The 17625-nt window shown below is 51.8% G+C and overlaps 1 protein-coding gene across 5 annotated transcripts in view; it reads left to right on the top strand.

The window, feature by feature from the left end:
- GNG7 (G protein subunit gamma 7) overlaps positions 1 to 17625 on the top strand; it is a 138289-nt gene that overhangs the window by 41152 nt on the left and 79512 nt on the right. For all 5 annotated transcript variants that reach the window (XM_070373970.1, XM_070373974.1, XM_070373973.1 and 2 more), the window contains one exon: positions 1961 to 2021. The gene's annotated coding sequence lies outside the window, so the exon portion shown is untranslated. The remainder of the gene's footprint in view (positions 1 to 1960; positions 2022 to 17625) is intronic.

Here is a 17625-nt window from a genome sequence, read left to right on the forward strand (position 1 = left end):
GCAGGAGGAGAAGGGGGCAACAGAGGGTGAGATGATTGGTTGGCATCACTGACTCAGTGGACATGAGTTTAAGCAAGCTCTGGGACATAGTGAAAGACAGGGAAGTCTGGCCTGCTGCAGTCCATGGTGTTGCAAAGAATGGACACAACAGCAACTAAACAAAAAAAATAATATAGCATTTACATGTTTTAAATTTAATTTTTATTTTATATTGGGATATAGTTGGTGTACAGTGTTGTGTTAGTTTCAATGTATAGCAAGGTTGTTCAGTTATACATACACATGTATCCATTCTATCTTGTATTTTCCCATATAGGTTGTTACAGAATACCAAGTAGAGTTCCCTGTACTATATACAGTAGGTCCTTGTTGATTATTTATTTTATATATAGTAGTCTGTATATGTTAATTGCAAACTGAATTTATCCCTCCTCCCCAAATCAAAAATTTGTTTTTGAAGTCTATGAGTCTGTTTGTGTTCTATAAATAAGTTCATTTGTATAATTTTTTAGACTCTACATATAAGTGATATCATGGTATTTGTCTTTATGATTCTTCACTTACTATGATAATCTCTAGGTCCATCCATGTTGCTGCAAATGGCATTATTTCATTCTTTTTTATGGCTGAGTAGTATTTTGTTGTGTGTGTATATATATTGGGGCTTCCCTGGTGGCTGAGACGGTAAGGAATCTGCCTGCAATGCAGGAGACTCAGGTTTGACCCCCTGGGTGGGGAAGATCCCCTGGAAGAGGAAATGGCAACCCACCCCAGTATTTTTGCCTGGAGAATTCCATGGATAGAGGAGCCTGGCGGGCTACAGTCCAAGGGGAAACAAAGAGTCGGACACAACTGAATAACCAACACTTCGTGTATATATATATATATATCTTATGTTCTTCATCAGATACACCATATCTTCTTTATCAGTTCATCTACTGATGAACTTTTAAGTTGCTTCCATGTCCTAGATATTGTAAACAGTGCTGCTATGAACACTGAGGTGCATGAATCTTCTCCAACTAGAGTTTCTCCAGATATGTGCCCAGCAGTGGGAGTTTTGGATCCATGGCAGCTCTGTTTTCAGTTGTTTGAGAAATCTCCACACTGTTCTCCATAGTGGCTGTACCAGTTTACATTTCCACCAACAGTGTAGGAGCGTTCCCTAAATTTTTATGTATTTAAGACTTTATTTATTTTGGGGGCACACTACGCAGCTTGTGGGATTTTATTTCCTCAACCAGGGATCAAACCCACACCCCCTGCGGTGGAAGCTTGAAGTCCTAACCACTGACTGGACCATCAGGGAAGTCCCTCCCTAAATTTTTAAACTGAAGTTTTTTAAAAAGTTTTTTAGAATAATTTTAGATTTTCAGAGGTATTTCAAATTACCCATCACCTAATTTCTCCCAATGACTGGGTCATTCATAAGCATAGTGTGTTTGTGATAACCAAGAGGTGGACATGGATACATTTCTGCCACCTCGATCCACTCTTTATTCAGATTCCACCTTGCATTTAGTTGGTCACATGCCTCAGGCAAAGCTGGATGAGCTGGGTACTCCATGGCAGGGAGTTGACTCAGTTCTCTTGCCTTCCTCCCAGGAGACCATGGGGGTCCAATGATGCTGGTGAAAATCTTCTATAAACTATAAAAGGTCATGTGAACATCCAGTCCTTTCATCCAGTTCAGTTTCGGAACACGTGGAAACTTCATCACGGGTACCACCACAGATCGCTAGCAAACCTTTCTGGCAAATTGCCGTTATTCTCATCTCTCTGCATTTCTGAAGCATCCTGTCTGTACCATCCCCGATGTCTGGCAGAGTGACCAGAAGGCAGCCCTTCCACACTCCCCACCCCCAGCCAAAGGATTTTTCTATCTCATCATAGTACTGCTGACCCATGTGGCAGTTCAGGCCAAATCAGACCCAGCTAACACTGTTCGTTTTTCTTCCAGGGAGCGGACACTGGGTTTCTGAACCTCGTCGCTGAAGACGGCCAGGACTTAAGAAGCACAGGTTGGTGTCACGAGGTTTTTCTTTTCTCTATGTTTAGAGTTCACTCAGGTGTTTGGCTGGCTGTTTGGAGCCAGGATGAGTTAAGAGGCGACCTCGCCGTGCACACCTGCATCTTCTTAGCTTTGCTCACTTCTGGGGGTTTGTCTCACCTGCCAAGAGCCTATGGGAGCCACAGGGAATGTCTTCCATCCAGGCTCCGGGGTTGGGGGGACATGGGGCTGACAGGTCAGGTTCTAGTGCACCCAGGATGGGCACATGGCCACAGTGGCACCTGCTTCCCAGCTCTTAGCTTCCTCCTCGAAAGGCTTGATTAGGGTCTGCGGCGCTTCATCCCGTTTCCCATGTGCGTGGAGGGTGACCCATCAATGCTGTTCACTCAGAGCAGAGCCCGTTCATGGGACTGAACAAATATCTCAACCCTATCGCTCCCCTGGTGGGACAGCAGATTGGGAAATGTGCCAGAGGCCTCAGGAAGAATTAAGTCAGGAGCAAAATACAGCTCAGTCCTGATCTCTCAACTGTTATGCATTTGCTTGTCTCTGGTTTTATTCCCAAGAGGACTTTGAGTGGCTTTTGTGACGTAGGAAGAGGAAACAGCATGGGGATGAATAAGGTGGCTCCATGGCATCCGGTAGTGCCCCGCCCAGTCCCTTGACTCTAAGTGTCTGGCGGGGACAGCTGTCTTTAGAATCAGCTTCCAGTTTCTATCAAAAGTTCTGATGGATCTTTGATTCAGATTGTGTTCCATTTAGCAATAAATTCGAGGGAGATCTGATGTCTTTATAACACTTATTTTCATCTAGTGCATGTGTGTGTAAAATAAGCGTTAGACAAGATCTGCCTTTAGACAAGAAGGCAGATCCCAAAGACAGCACATCGTATAATTCCATTTAGATGAAGTCAGCACAAAATGTAAGTGTGTTGGAACGGAAAGGTGACTTGGGCTTGCCAGGGGTTGGGGGGAATGGGGGTGAACTGTGTTTGGGCCCAGACACATCTTACAGTGCTGAGGGGACGGCCCAGAACTGTGGGGCTGGGGCGTCAAGCAGCTTGGTGAACTGACTAAGAAGCTTCGAGTTGTGTACTGCCAACCAGCTGATTGTATGATGTGTAAAGCGAACCTCAGTGAAGCTAAAATATATATTTTATCTCAGCCCGGGAGGGACGCTGTCCCCACAGACAGAGACCAGGACTGAGATTGGAGCCCTGTGGTCCATCTGGCTTGTTTATGCTCCTTGAAGGTCCCAAACAGGTTCAGTGTTAACTCTGTGTCACAAAGTCACCAAGCAGGAGGGGGGTTTGGAGAACCACGTGGAGCCGGGCGAGGTCACATAGACTGTATGTGTCATCACAGCATGATGAGTGAGCCCCACTCAACCCTTCTCCAACATGTTAATGTCTGACCAACTGATTGTAAAGAGAAACTGAATGGACAAAGGAGAGACAAGATACCCCAGACCCCACACCCAGCGGGGACCACTGCTCACACCTCAGTGAGCATCCTCCCAGACCTCTCTGAATTCCATTCACTGAAGGGACTTCGGATAAGAAGAGTTTTCTCTTTGCTATGTTCTGCGATGCAAACTTTGTTTGTCCTTGTGCAAACTTTGTTCATCCTTGGTTGGTTGTTGTTTGGGGTGAGTTCCTGGAAGTAAGTTTGCCTTGCCTATGACTTTCAGTCGGGGTGTTCTTATTTTTGTTTTGACCTTTAGCCACAAAGAAATGCACCATTTTCCATCCCAGGATGTGTCTCACCGCCCTCTCAAGTGCAGCTTTATGTCCTGGCCAAGCCAACAAGCCAGGACCATTTTAGTTGCTGTGTCCAGGCCTCCTTTTTACGAGCTCAGTTGTTTCTCTAAGGCAAATGGCCCGGATGCATCCTTTCTGTTAGGGTTTCTGTCCTGTGCTGTGTTTAGTCACTCAGTTGTGTCCAACTCTTTGCGACCCCATGGACTGCAGCCCACCAGGCTTCTCTGTCCATGGGGATTCTTGCTTGGAGAGCAAGAATACTGGAGTGGGTTGCTATGCCCTCCTCCAGGGGATCTTCTCAACCCAGGAATCAAACCCAGGTCTCCCTCGTTGCAGGAGGATTCTTTATCGACTGAGCCACCAGGGAAGCCCTGGTGATGTTTAAATTCTCCCTATTTCTCTGTCTGGACATGGTCCACTGCAAGTGTTTTGTGGAGAGTGTTTCTGCACTCTGCTCACAGTGCATATTGTCAATGGGGATCTGAAACTTTGCACAAACCTGTCTTCTTTATTTTGTGTGGTTGTCTAACACGTCAAGATTATAAAAACACAATCCACCTGCATTTTGTTTTGGATGATGTATTCTGCACTTCAGTCCTTGAGCCATTTGAAATTCAGCTGTGCTAGGAGGTCTCACCTAGGGGGGTGATTCTGACCCCCTGCTCCCATCTCAGGGGACACAGGTCCATGTTGGGGGACATCTGAGGTTTCACACTGGGGGGGTGCTCCTGGCAACGAGCAGGTGGCTGTTTGCCTTGGCTAGGAAGGTTGCTCCACACACCACAGTGCCCACAATGGCCGAGGGTGACCAGCTGCCTGGTCATCAGTGCCTGGTGAACACTGCTGGGAAAGACAGAAAACACTCCTGAGCTGGTACACATGGCTAGCCTTGCAGTGGTTCCCTGTTCCAAGGGATCCTGCTGTCCTACAAGTGGGGGGAATCAAGGTTTTTCCCGATTGCTTGTTAGTTTCATAGTGACTCGGAGCACTTCCTGTTTGTCAGGCCCCTCACATCCGAGGTCCCTACAGTATGGACTCTCCCATTTCTGGGCCACTGCCTGTCCAGGGGAGACAGAGTGTCACCGAGCAAGGGCCACACTGTCCATCCTGGTGACAGCACCTTGATCCAGTGTGCTGAATGTATGCAGACGCCAGGGCTAAAAGTGGGACCTGGCGTCTGGGGCTCCAGAGGAGGGGTCTGGGGCTGGGGCAATCCCCAGAGTGCTGGGATTCCCACTGATGGCCACTAGGGGGCAGTGAAGGTCCATGAGGTCTCCAGCGCAACTAGCAGGGATGGATGTGAAGAGGGTGCAGGGGTGCAAGTGAGCGCCCAGCTTCTTCAGTCAACCCCTCGGCCCTCGTGGAGCCCTGTGACCCCCTGTCTACATGTTCCAGGACATTCTGGTTCAGCACCCAGAGTCCACTGGCACTCTTTCCTGGGGGCCTTCACCTCACAGACCTGGAGCCTCTGCGAGTTCATTGGATGTAAGAGGAAGGTAGAAAGCACAGACTCTGTGACCTTGGAGAGCTCAGATCCCTGCACCCCCCAACTCTCCCAACCCTGGCACACTCCGGTGGCCAGAGCAGAGCTGGGACCAGAGAACGGAAGGCCAGAGCTGGGGGTGGGCAGCCCTACTGGGATGACTGGATCTTGCTTCTGGGACTCCCCCTCTGTCGCCTGGAACCAGCCAGTGGCTCTGACCCTGGGCAGCAGCAAGGGTGAAGGGCTTCTCCCCAGGCTGGTCTCTTGAAGCACCTCCTTTGGGACTCACCTAAATGCCAGAGACCCTCAAAGCCACCTCAGGTCTCCTGGCTATGGAATCTGCCCAGTGTCTCCTGAGGTAACCTTGGGTGTGTGTCACCTGGGCAGTGACTGCTCGGCCTGGCCAGATGCGGTGACCCTCCCCAAAACGTTCTCCATCCCCTCAGCAAGGGTTTCTGAGTGTCTGCCAGGCCAGGCTCCAGGGGATTCCAGTGTGCACGGTGGATGTTCTAGTGAGAATTGTGCACCCATTCGGAGTCCCTTACATCCAACACTGCTGACATCGGGCTGGGTCACCCTGTGGGGTGAGGTGGGCATCCTGGGTACTGTGGGGGGAGGGTGGAGCAGCCTCCATGCCTCCAACCACATGATGCCAGGAGCCCTCAGTTTTGACAACTGAGCCCACACAGATGTCCCCAGGCATCACCCAGTGTCCCATGGCGGCAGGCCCCCTGCCTCACTGGTTCCTCTCATAATGTCTCTGGATGTGGTTGCCCCCTCCGGAAACCGGATGGATATTCCCATAAGTTTGGAAGCTCTGGCAGAGGGTAGGTGGGGGGGTGGGGGACAGGGACCATAGCTGGTTGGCTCCCGCCTCGTGGAAGGATGAGAGCATGGGCCTTCATGGCGCTGGCTTTCCTTATGGAGGTGCCACCGCCCTTTTAGCCAGAGCTGGGCTTTCCAATAGGGTAGCCGCGAGTCCCCGGCAGCCACTGAGCTCCTGAAAGGGGGCTCAGATGGAAATGAGTGTATTTTGCACAGACCGGGGTGATGATTCTTAGCTGAGAACGATTTTTCCAGCTTTCCACCAGCCCTCCCGCCTGAGGCAGAGCTCAGTGACCTCCCAGCAGCGGGTGTTTTCCTGATAGCCCCTGTTCTCTGGGAGTTTGTGAACATTTCAGCTGAAAGCGCCTCCCGGATTCTTTATCTCGAGAGGGTGGCCCTCGTGTGAGGGACAAACTCCAACCCGGCGCGCCGCGTCAGAGACCGTTTCTTCCTCCTGGTTGGTCCCCCGCTTCAGATGTGTGTTGAAATGCCCACATTTATCAGTTCTCTCCGCGGACAAGCTGTTCTCCTGAAAGAGCTGCCAAGATAGACAGTTGAAACCTTAAAACGTTCTTGCAGAAGGTCATGGCTGCTGCCGCAGCCTCACAATACATATGTAATTACTGGGTCCCCGCCCAGAAACCCACCAAGGGCACCCCCCCTCCGCAGCACACAGGACCCAAAACCACCCCCACCCCTGTATCCCATGGCTCTGATTCTGGAATCTTGGGGAGAGCAGGCCCTAGGGTGCTTCCCATGGCAGCAGGAGCTGCTCAGACGTGACCTCGACCCCCTCCAGAAGGGTCTCACCCTTGTGATCCTGCCCCCAAGGAACACTGGGCAATGTCTGGGGACGTCTGTGGTTGTCATGACTGGAGGGGGCCCTGGCATACAGTGGGTGGGGGGCCTAGGGGTGTGTTCCACCCCCCACAGTGCTCAGGACGGCCCCACAGAGAATGTCCCAGCCTGTGTCAGCAGCGCCCAGCCGGAGTGGGGAGTGGAGACCCTGCTTCCCAAGATTCTTGTTCCCAGGATGAACCAGCATCACTTTCTTTGTGCTCTATGTATGTTATCACACCGGCTCCCACCCTGGCCCCATTATTCCGCATGCTGCAGGCGAATCCCCTCACACACTGGTTAGTGCTGCCACCCAATTGAACCAGCTTGAACACTGAGGCCCAGAGAGGCTCCCATCTGATACCGGAGAGCCAGGCTTCCACCTGTGGGGCAGTGAGAACTGTCCCAGCCCAGGCAGCAGCCATGGCTCAGAGACCCACGCATCCCCAGGCGGGCACGTTGCTAGGCAATAGCTTGACTGGTCAGCCTCCCTCAGAGCAGGGGTGATGCACACGCGGTCATCGGTAGTCAGATTCAAGGCCTCCTTTGACTCAGAACACGCATGGGATGACAGTCACGTATGGTAAGGTGGGGGCAGGGGGACAGGGAGCCACGGGGAAGCTGAAAAGGGGCTCATTTGTGGTGGGTAGAAGGAGCCCCTACACCTCAGGGCCCATTCCCACCCCCCGCCACAGTGCACAGACCTGAATTCATCTCAGCCGGTGCACACTGAGGATGTGGTTCTTCCTTTTGTTCCCTCCGCTCTGACTTCATTTGTTGAGTCAGCAGACACCTGTGTGCCAGGCCCAGCTGGCTAAAACACATGCGTCTGGGTGCAGAAGCTCCCAGTACAGTGTACACGGTGGGTATGTGTAACGGAGGACTGAGGCATGACCTGGGGAGGGCCAGGCTGGGATGAGCTCAAAAGCTGGGGGCAGAGGGAGGGTTCTTGGGGGCTGAAGGTGGGGTGGGGGCTTCAACAGGCACACCAAATACAGGATGACAGGGAACTGGGGTATCAGGAGCTTGTTTCTAATTGCCACTGGTATCCCCCCAAATTCAAATGTTAAAACCTACCCCCAGTGTGGTGGGAATTGAAGGTGGAGCCTTTGGGGAGTGTGGTCTTGGGACTTATATTAATATTAAATACATATTTTGAATTTCAGCCATGGTTCCTAGCTCCCAGCTCTCAAAGCCCTTGGAATTTCTTGAGCCAGTGGAGCATCCCCTGTGTGTGACTAAATGTGACAGTGATTGTGAAATCCCAGGCTCTCTGCTCTGCTATCACACGAGGAGGGTACTGGCTAGCTATTGCTAGCTTCTTGTAATAAACCACCGCAGACTCGGCACCTTATCCCTCCCCTGTCTCTCCAGGCAGAAGTGTGGCTGAGGCCTCTGCTCACAGTCTCCCTGGCCCTGGCCTGGGCTGAGTTCTCTCCTGAGGCTCAACTGGGGAAGAATCCACTTCCAAGTTTGCTCAGGCCATTTGTAGGGTTTGGTTCCTTTCAGTTGTCAGGCCCAGGGGCCCATTGTCTTGCTAGCAGCCCACTAGGGACGGCTCTCAGCTCTTGGAGGCTGCCACCAGGTCCTGGCCTGGCTGCATGATCTCCTCCAGGGGGCCCCTCATCCCTCCAGTCACTGCAGGAAGGGCCCTGCCCTAGGGAGCCAGGGCTCACCTGATTAGGTCAGGCCCACCCATGCAGCCTTTTGATTAACTCAAAGTCAACTAATTTGGGAATTTACTTAATTTGATTTCTTTCTCTTTTTTATTTTTTAAATTATGAAGTTATGATAACACATTTATAGGAGACTTGGAGAATACAGAACAAGGTTACATATAAGTTCCACTGCATATGACAATTATTTTTTAAGTAGATAAATTTTTAGCTGGAGTTTCAATATCAAACTCTCAAAAAGGAATAGAATGAATATTCAGAGAAGTAGAAGGATACAGTAGACCTGAAAAGCACTATGAACCAATTCAACATAATTAAGATTTATACAATTTTCACAACAGTAGGATACAAATTCTATTCAAGTTTGCATAGATTATAAACTAAGAGACACTGGAACATATCTGGGGACATAAAACAAGGTGCAAAAATTTCATGGTCTAAAGGTATTGAAATGATACAGAGCCTATTCTCTTATCACTGTGGAATTATATTAGAGATCAGTATCAAAAGATATTTGAAAATAACCCCCATGTTTTCAAGTGTAATGTAATGTTACCCAGAGAGATCTTTGACTTAGCCATTGAAAGCCTCAATAAAGTTAGAAGACTGAAAAACCACAGAGGATGATTACAGAGAAGAAAGCATTTAAATGAGAAATTAATATCAAAATGAGAAATTAATATCAAAGATACTTTATTTATTGGCTGCACCACACTGCATGTGGGATCTTAGTCCCCTGACCAGAGATTGAACCCACACCCCATGCAGATTCTAACCACTGGGCCACAAGGGTGGTCTCTAATTGGGACTTAAATTACACCCTCGAATTCCTTCCTCTGCAGGAAATCACCTAATCAGGGGAATGGCATCTTATCACCTTCATAGTCCTGCCAACCCCTGGGGCTTGGTCCACCAGGAGCCAAGGGTTTGGGGACTTAGACTCCTCCTGGCCACCAAGGGGCAGCAGGGGGCCTGGTCACTGCAGATGCTGGCACCTGCAGCGGGCACCAGGGCTGGCAGGGGGCCTTTGCACCCTCCTGTTCCTTGCTGGCAGCACCGCAGGCAGGTCAGTGCTGGGTGGAATGGCAGCGGTTGGAGAAGGCATGCCTTGTTTGTCTCAGTCACACCTAGACATACCTATGGGTTCATTTGTTTTTTTGTTTTTGTTTTTTTCTGCTGCACCTCTTGGCTTGTAGGGTCTTGGTTCCCCAACCAGCAATCAAGTCTGAACCCCTTGCAGTGGAAGCTTGTAATCCTAACCACTGAACCACCAGGAAAGTCCCCTCACTTTTTTTTTTAAAAGAAAGCCTATAATTTGAAATAATTCCAGATTCATGCATGCATGCTCGGTCATGTCTAACTATTTGCCACCCAAAGGACTGTAGCCTGCCAGGCTCCTCTGTCCATGGGATTCTCCAGGCAAGAGTACTGGAGTGGGTTGCCATTTCCTTCTCCAGGGGATCTTCCCAACCCAGGGACTGAACTGGCATCTCCTGTGTCTCCTGCATTGGCAGGCGGATTCTTTACCACTGAACCAGCTGGGAAGCCCAATTTCAGGTTCATAGGAAGTTGCAAAAACCATGCAGAGTGATCCCATGCACCCTTTCCCCAGCTCCCCCCAGTGGCCTCATCTTATAAGTAAAGTACGATAGGAAGTTGGTGTGTGTGCAGGCCCCTGCCCTCTGTTTAATCTGTGGGCATGCAGGACCATCACCCATCTACAGAATGGAGAGTTCTTCCATCCTTGAGGTGGGGGAGAGGAGGCGGAGAAAAACAGACACGAACATCTAACCGTGGATGGCACTGGGACCCACGCTCGCTGTGCAGGCCCAACTCTGTGTCTTGTCTGCTACCTCGTGAGGCAGCCAGCCCTTCCAGTGGGTTTATTCTCTTGGGGGGATTCTGCCAGTTTGTGGGGGCTCCCAGCACCAAAGACTCAGGTTCAAATCCAGACACACCCCCACCTGCAGGGCATCCCAGGAGACTCACTTTCGTTTCTGAGCACAGAGCTGGGCTGGCTATCAACCACCACAGTGCTGGCACCCACAGGAGGATCACCAAGTGCTCCCCTTGAGGATTCTCCGGAGGGAGGGGTGACTGGGAGGGCCAGGAGTTATTGTGAGGGACCCTAGAGCTTTCTGGAGGTGAGAGTCATCCCCCGCCCTCCCCCAGCCATCTGCCCAGGCTCCGAGGCGGCTGGGACATCCCCACATTGGAGTCAAAGCCTCCTCAACTTCCCCAGAGGTCTCTGCTGTCTTCTCTGTGCTCCACATGGTCGGTCAGTGTTCTGGGGGGTGGGGCGGGGGGGTGGGGCGTTGTGTGCTTCTTACTCCCAGGACCCTGGTCAGTAGCAGCATCCCTCACATCTGTGTACCTCCTAGGGAGGGGGAATTCCAAGATGGTTCTCTAGATCTCCACCCCTGGTGTTGACGCTCTGAACCTGGGATGGGTGGGCTCCCACTCCATGGTTAGGCTCACATGATGTGGCCAAAGGAACGTGGCAGGTGTAACAGAGACCCCGATCAGTGGACTTTGGGGTTCATCCCAAGGGGGATTGTCTGGGTGGGCCTGACCTAATCAGATGAGCCTTTACAAGAGACCAGAGACATATCTAGAGGAGTCAGATCCACAGAGACAGAAAGTAGATGGTGGGGCCAGGGGCTGGAAGAGGAGGTGGGGAGTTAGTGTTTCATGGGAACAGAATTTCTGTTTGGGAAGATGAGAAAGTTTTGGGTGGTGGTCCAGACAATCATACAACAATGTGAATGTGCTTAATACCACTGAGCTGTGCACTTAGAAATGGTTAAAATGGCAAATTGCTTTTTACCACAATAAACAGAGAAGGAGAGAGAGATCAGAGCAGCAGCAGACACTCCTGCTGACTTTGAAAAAGGCAAACAGCCATGTTGTGTGTGTGCTGCCTGGGGAGAAGGCCATGCAGCTGGGAGCTGAGAGCACCCCCCACCCAACAGCCAGCAGGGAAACAGCACCTCAGTCCCTCCACTGCAGGGCAGTGGATTCTGCCAACCACCTGTCAAGCTTGGAAGGGGGCCCTGCAGTCCCAGATAAGGACTCAGCCCAGCCAGTCCCTGGGTGTCAGGCTTTTGAGACTCCAAGCTGAGAGCCCAGTGAAACCACATCCCCATTTTCTGACAGAGCAACCGGGAGACAACAAAGGGTGTTGTTTTGGAGGCTGTGTTGGTGGTGACTTGTCACGCAGCAGCAGCTGGCTGATGCACCTACCCTGCTGCCTTCCCACACGCTCATTCTGGAACTCACCACAGCCCTGCCAGTTAGAGATGGCTATCTCCACATCACAGAGGAGAAACTGGGAGCAAAGAGAGGCTGAGTAACCTGCCCAGGGCCATGCAGTAACTGTTCTGTGACATTCAGATCAACTGCTTGTATCACCCAGGCTGGACCGTAAGCTCCTCCAGGTCAGGGGTCTTGCCCAACCGCCCAGCCAGATGTTTAGGGAGTGAGTGGAAGAAGGGAAGAAGGAGGCTGGGGGAGGAATCCTCACCTGACCTCCTGCACAGAGAAGTGAGCCTGTGACCGGGGTGGGTGACATGGCAGGGCTGTCGGAGAGCATACTCACCCTACCCGGAGCGATCCCAAATGGTAATCCCTGCGGGCTCCTGGCTGAGTCAGTGGCCGCCCCGAGGTCTGAGCTCCTGAGCCTCCTGGAACGGGACATGCTGTCCCCAGCTATCTGACTAACGTCCCGCTGAGTCACAGTTCTGGCCGGATGAGAGGCAAGAGGTGAGCCAGAGCCCTCTGCCCACGGGAGTCGCAAAGCCAGGCACCCCAGAGTCCCAGAGAGCCAGGCTGCCAGCTCTGGGTTCCTCGGTGCGAGCCAGGGCTGCAGGCTGAGGATGGACTTGCAGGGTAGGCGGTAAGAGAGGCAGCCACACCTGCACACACCCCTGGCAAACCAGCAACCAGATCTCCCTCGTCCCGGGGCCGAGGGGCAAGGCTAGCAAGTCCCCTTGGCAGTGCAGGGACCATCCTGGAAGCTGTGGGGGGTGCCCCCACTCTTAATCCCCCACTCCACTGATGCCAGGAACCCCCAGTCCTGACAACCGCAGATGTCCCCAGACAGCCCAGTGTCCCCTGGGTGACAGACTCACCCTAGTTGAAACCCTGATTGAGGGGCTTCTCTGGTGGCTCAGTGGGCAAAGAATCTGCCTGTAGTGCAGGAGATGCAGGAGACACGGGTTCAATCCCTGGGTCGGAAAGATCCCCTGGAGGAGGAAATAGCAACCCACTCCAGTATTCTTACCTAGACAGTCCATAGGGTCCCAAAGAGTAGGACATGACTGAAGGGACTTAGCATACATGCATACATGTATTACCTGATAATAATAATAAGAGAGACCCCGGTCAACTGAGCTGATGGTGACAGCCCTGCCTGAGGACAAAGCAAGTGCTCCCTCTGGGGCTTCAAGCAGGGAGGCCTTTCTGGAGGAAGTGACATCTGAGTTGAAGTTGACAATACCCTGGAGTGGATCAGGGGAAAGAGTGGGAAAGACTCTCCAGGTGGTGAGAGTGGTGTGTGCCAAGAACCATCCTGGTTCCAGAATGGTGGGCAGGGATGTAAGGTGAGGGGGAGCAAGGAGGCTTCAGGTGAGACCACTTTATTCTGAGGGCAGTAAGGAGCCAAGGAGGGTTTCAGCCCTACCCATGGCAACAATCAATTGACCTCCTTGTTTTCCGGATTAGGACACCAAGGCACAGAGAAGGTGACGGGCCCTGGTGACCACCAGCAGGGGTGGGCAGAGGCCTCGGGAGCTTCAGGGCCATTTCTACAATGTTTGGGGGTGGGGTGAGCACTGGAGCCAGACCTGGGCTGCAGCACTTCCCAGCTCCAAGACCCCTGGTCAGGAAGGCCTCTTCTCCCACCCTCAGTTTCCCTTCGGTAAAATTCACCCAGGGCTGCTGCCGGAGGGGTGAGGGCAGCGGCTCTGTAGCCCATGTCCTCAGGCGGCGCAGCGAGGGTCCTGGGAGGACGGGAAGTGTGTCCTGTCACCCCGCTGTCCTGGGGTCTTCTGCCCGAGCCCCGCATGCCTCCCTTCTCTGGGCTCTGACTTCCTTCTTCCTGAAGATATCAGGGGTCATCCGGCCTCTCTGGTATCCATGGAAACATGGGCCTGAGTGAGGGACCCAGGCCCTTCAGCAGATTGGTGGTGAGCCCTGACCGAGGGCAAGAAGGAAGCCAGGGAGCAGTGGGGAAACGATATGCCCCTGGCCCAGAGCCCGCACCTCCGGAGGTGACCAGCAGGGGTCTACCCTCCACAGGTCCCGGCCCCACATCCACCAGGAAGGACAGCGGCCAGGGAGGTGCTTCCCTGTCCTGAGCTGAACTTGTTTTCCTGACCTCGGGGCAGGAACTGCCTAGCCTGTGAAGTGGACACGTACGAGCTCAGTAAACAGCCTGGGAGCCGAGAGTGGGAGCTGAAGTGCCGGGCGCCCTCCCACCCGCCTGCCCTCCGCTCTGTCCTTGAGAATCCTCAAGAACACTCGGGGAACCTGGTCCCTGCTCCCTTCCCTTAGGACTGAGATGTCAGCCACCTCCTGGGGGGTGGGGGGAATGGCAGAAGTGCCACCTGGGGACGGTCATCTGTGTGGCGAGACCACCAGGACCGCCGTGTTTGCTCACGGGCTACTTGGCTCCACATGCACAACTGGGATGCACACGGGCTCTTGTGAGCATTTGGAGCATCTTTGTGTCTGTGTGTGTGTGTGCGTGTTGAAATACCCATAAGATAAAATTCACCCTCTTAATCATTTCTAAGTGCACAGCTCATGGCATTAAGCACATTCACACTGTCGTGCAACCATCCCCACCATCATCTCCAGAACTTTCTCATCTTCCCAAACTGAAACTCTGTTCCCATGAAACACTCACTCCCCGTTCCCTCCCCCAGCCCCTGGCCCCACCATCTACTTCCTGTTTCTGTGGATCTGACTCCTCCAGGGACCTCCTGTGAGTGGGATCAGACAGTGTTTGTCCTTCTGTGTCTGGCTTCTCTCACTGAGCATCACAACCTCAAGGTTCACCTGTGTGGTAGCAGGTGTCAGAATCTCCTTCCTCTTTAAGGCTGCATCATTTTCCACAGTGTGGAGGGACCACGTTTATTCATCCGTCCTTTGCTGATGGACACTTGGGTTGTTTCTATCTTTTGGCTGTTGTGAATTGTGCTGCTATAAATACAGGTGTATAATTATCTGTTTGAGACCCCACCTTTTTTTAAAAAAAAGTGTTTATTTGGCTGTCTCGGATCTTAGCTGTGGCACGGAAGATCTTCATTGAGTCATGTGGGGTCTTTCGTTGAGGCTCTTAGACTCTAGTTGTGGTGCGAGGGCTTAGTTGCTCTGTGACAGGTGGGCTGTTAGTTCCCAGACCAGGGATCAAACCCATGTCCCCCTGCATCGGAAGGCATATTCTTAACCACTGGACCACTAGGGAACTCCCTGTCTGTCCTCCCTTAATAGGGACTGGGTCAGGGCCCACCTTATCCCAGAGTGACCTCATCTCTCTTTAGCTAGTGACATCTGAGAAGATCTTATTTCCAAGTGAGGTGTCTGGACTAGTCTGCTCAAACTGCCACAACCTGATACCACAGGTAGGGACCTTGGACAATGGACACTTATTCTCTCCCAGGGCTGGGGGCTGGACGTCCTGGATCAAAGTGTCTACAGGCTGGCTTCCTCTGAGGCCTCTCTTGGTGTGAGGATGGCCACCTTCTCCCCAAGTCCTTGTGTGGTTTCCTGTCTGTGTGTACCTGTGTCCTAATCTTTTTTTTTTTAAGAATTTTTTTTGGTGTGGACCATTTTAAAAGGCTTTATTGAATTTGTTACTATATTTTATGTAACATAAAATATTAATATCTTCTGTTTTATGGTGTGTTTTTTTGGCTCAGAGGCACGTGGGATCTTAGTTCCCCAACCAGGGATCAAACCTGCACCCTCTGCATTGGAGGGTAGTGTCTTAACCACTGGACCACCAGGGAAGTCCCTAATCTTTCTGATAAGGACCCTTGTCCCATTGGCTCAGGGGCCACCGTTAGGACCTCATTTTACCTTAATCTCCTCTTTAAAGATCCATCTACAAATACAGGGGTTTCCCAGGTGGCTTGCCAATGCAGGAGATGCAGGTTCGATTCATGGGTCAGGAAGATCGCTTGGAGAAGGAAATGGCAACCCACTCCAGTATTCTTGCCTGGAGAATCCCATGGACAGAGGAGCCTGGCAGGCTATACAGTCCATGGGGTCACAAAGAGTCAAAGACAACTTAGCAACTAAAACAACAGCTCCAAATACAGTCACAGTCCAGGGTCCTGGGGGTCAGGGCTTCTACTCAGGAATTTGGGAAACACAATTCAGTTCAAAACAGTCACCATCTGAGGTTCTGGGTGGACATGAATTTGGGGGGAATTGCTCAACCTACCACGGGGGAGATGGGTTGAACTCAGTAAGAGACTGGGGGGTGGTCACGGGTTTGGGGAGCTTGCAGCAAATAAAAGCACCGTGGATGGGGCCCCTGTTGGCAGCAGCCCTGAGCAAGTCACTTAGTCAAGATATAATCCCCACCCTTGGAGTGTGCTGCCAGCGAGGGAGCCTTCACGCCTCTGTAAACCATGGCTGGAGGAGGTTACCCAAGGTCACGGGACAGCCTCGACTGGAGCCAGCACCTCCACCCTGCGAGGTCATTCCTTGCACGCCGCTAGCTGCCCAGCCAGGGATGATGGTGGCATGGGGACACCCTGGGGTCCCCCTGTGAAGCTGGCACTGTGGTCCCAGGATCCTGCCCACTGCTGGGACATTGCCTTGAAATCTCTTCTGCCTATAGTTGCTTAAAAATGTTGTATTCTTGCCTGAGATCTTTGCAGTTTGTTTCGAGGAGAAACGGCTTTGACTTTTCCCCGTCTTTATACTGTGTTGTATCTTGCGGTGTGAGCCATCCCTTGGGGTGCCACAGGCCCTGTCCTGGGGTGTAGTTGGGGGAAGGATGAGGTTGTTACTGTGTCTGAGGGGGAATTGCAAGGTGAGGCAGTGGTGGGGAGACCAGGTGTGTAGGAGATGGAACACGGCAGCGTCCGGCAGCCGGAGCAGAGGCCTGTGGGCTCTTTTTCCTTTATTGAGATGTAGTTCACACACCATCAAATTCGTCCTTTAAAGTGTACAATTCAGTGTGTTTTCATGCCTAGTTGTGCAACAACCACCATTAGCTAATTCCAGAACATTCCATCCCCCCAAAAGGAGCCATATCCCCATCAGCAGTCACCCCTCCCCCTCCCCAGCCCTTGACAACCAGGAACCCACTCTCTCTGTCTGTGGGTCGGGCTGTTCTGGACATTTGCCGCCAGTGGAATCACACCCTATCTGTCCTTCCGTGTCTGCTTCTCTCACTGTTCTCAGTGTCCCTCCACATGGCAGTGAGTGTCAGGGCTTCCCTCCTTCTCATAGCTGAAAGATAGTTCATGGTGGTGTTTGCTTTCGATTATGTGGTAGACATTTCGATGGTATTTGATGTTTCTGGGGGCTCCACACCCTGATAAGGTTTCGGCCTGATTTTTAACAAGCACTTGCCCCAAACTTGCTATAATGTAGATCAACGATAGCAAACCTTCTGTAAAGGGCCAGACCTTAAATATTCTCTTGTTTGCAGGTCAAGGTGTCTCTGCCGTAGCTACTCAGCTCTGCCCTTGTATTTTGAAATCACCAGAGACAACACCTGCAGGAACAGGTGTGGCCATGTGCCAATAAAGCTTTATTTACAAAAAGCAAGCAGAGGGCCACACGTGGCCCTCAGGCCAGAGCTTGCCAACTCTGCTTTAGGATGGAAGTTCTCCAGCATTTTGATCCTGCAGGTTCCAAGGAGTTTCTGTGTTGTTGTTTTTTTTTTATTAAGAAATATTATTTTATTTTTGGCTGCACTGCATGGCTTTAGGGGTTTTAGTTCCCTGACCAGTGATTGAACCCTGGTCCTCAGCATTGAGAACACCAAGTCCTAACCACTGGGCCACATGGG

This window comes from Bos mutus, chromosome 7 (assembly GCF_027580195.1).
Source record: "Bos mutus isolate GX-2022 chromosome 7, NWIPB_WYAK_1.1, whole genome shotgun sequence".
In the NCBI taxonomy this organism is placed as follows: Eukaryota; Metazoa; Chordata; class Mammalia; order Artiodactyla; family Bovidae; genus Bos; species Bos mutus.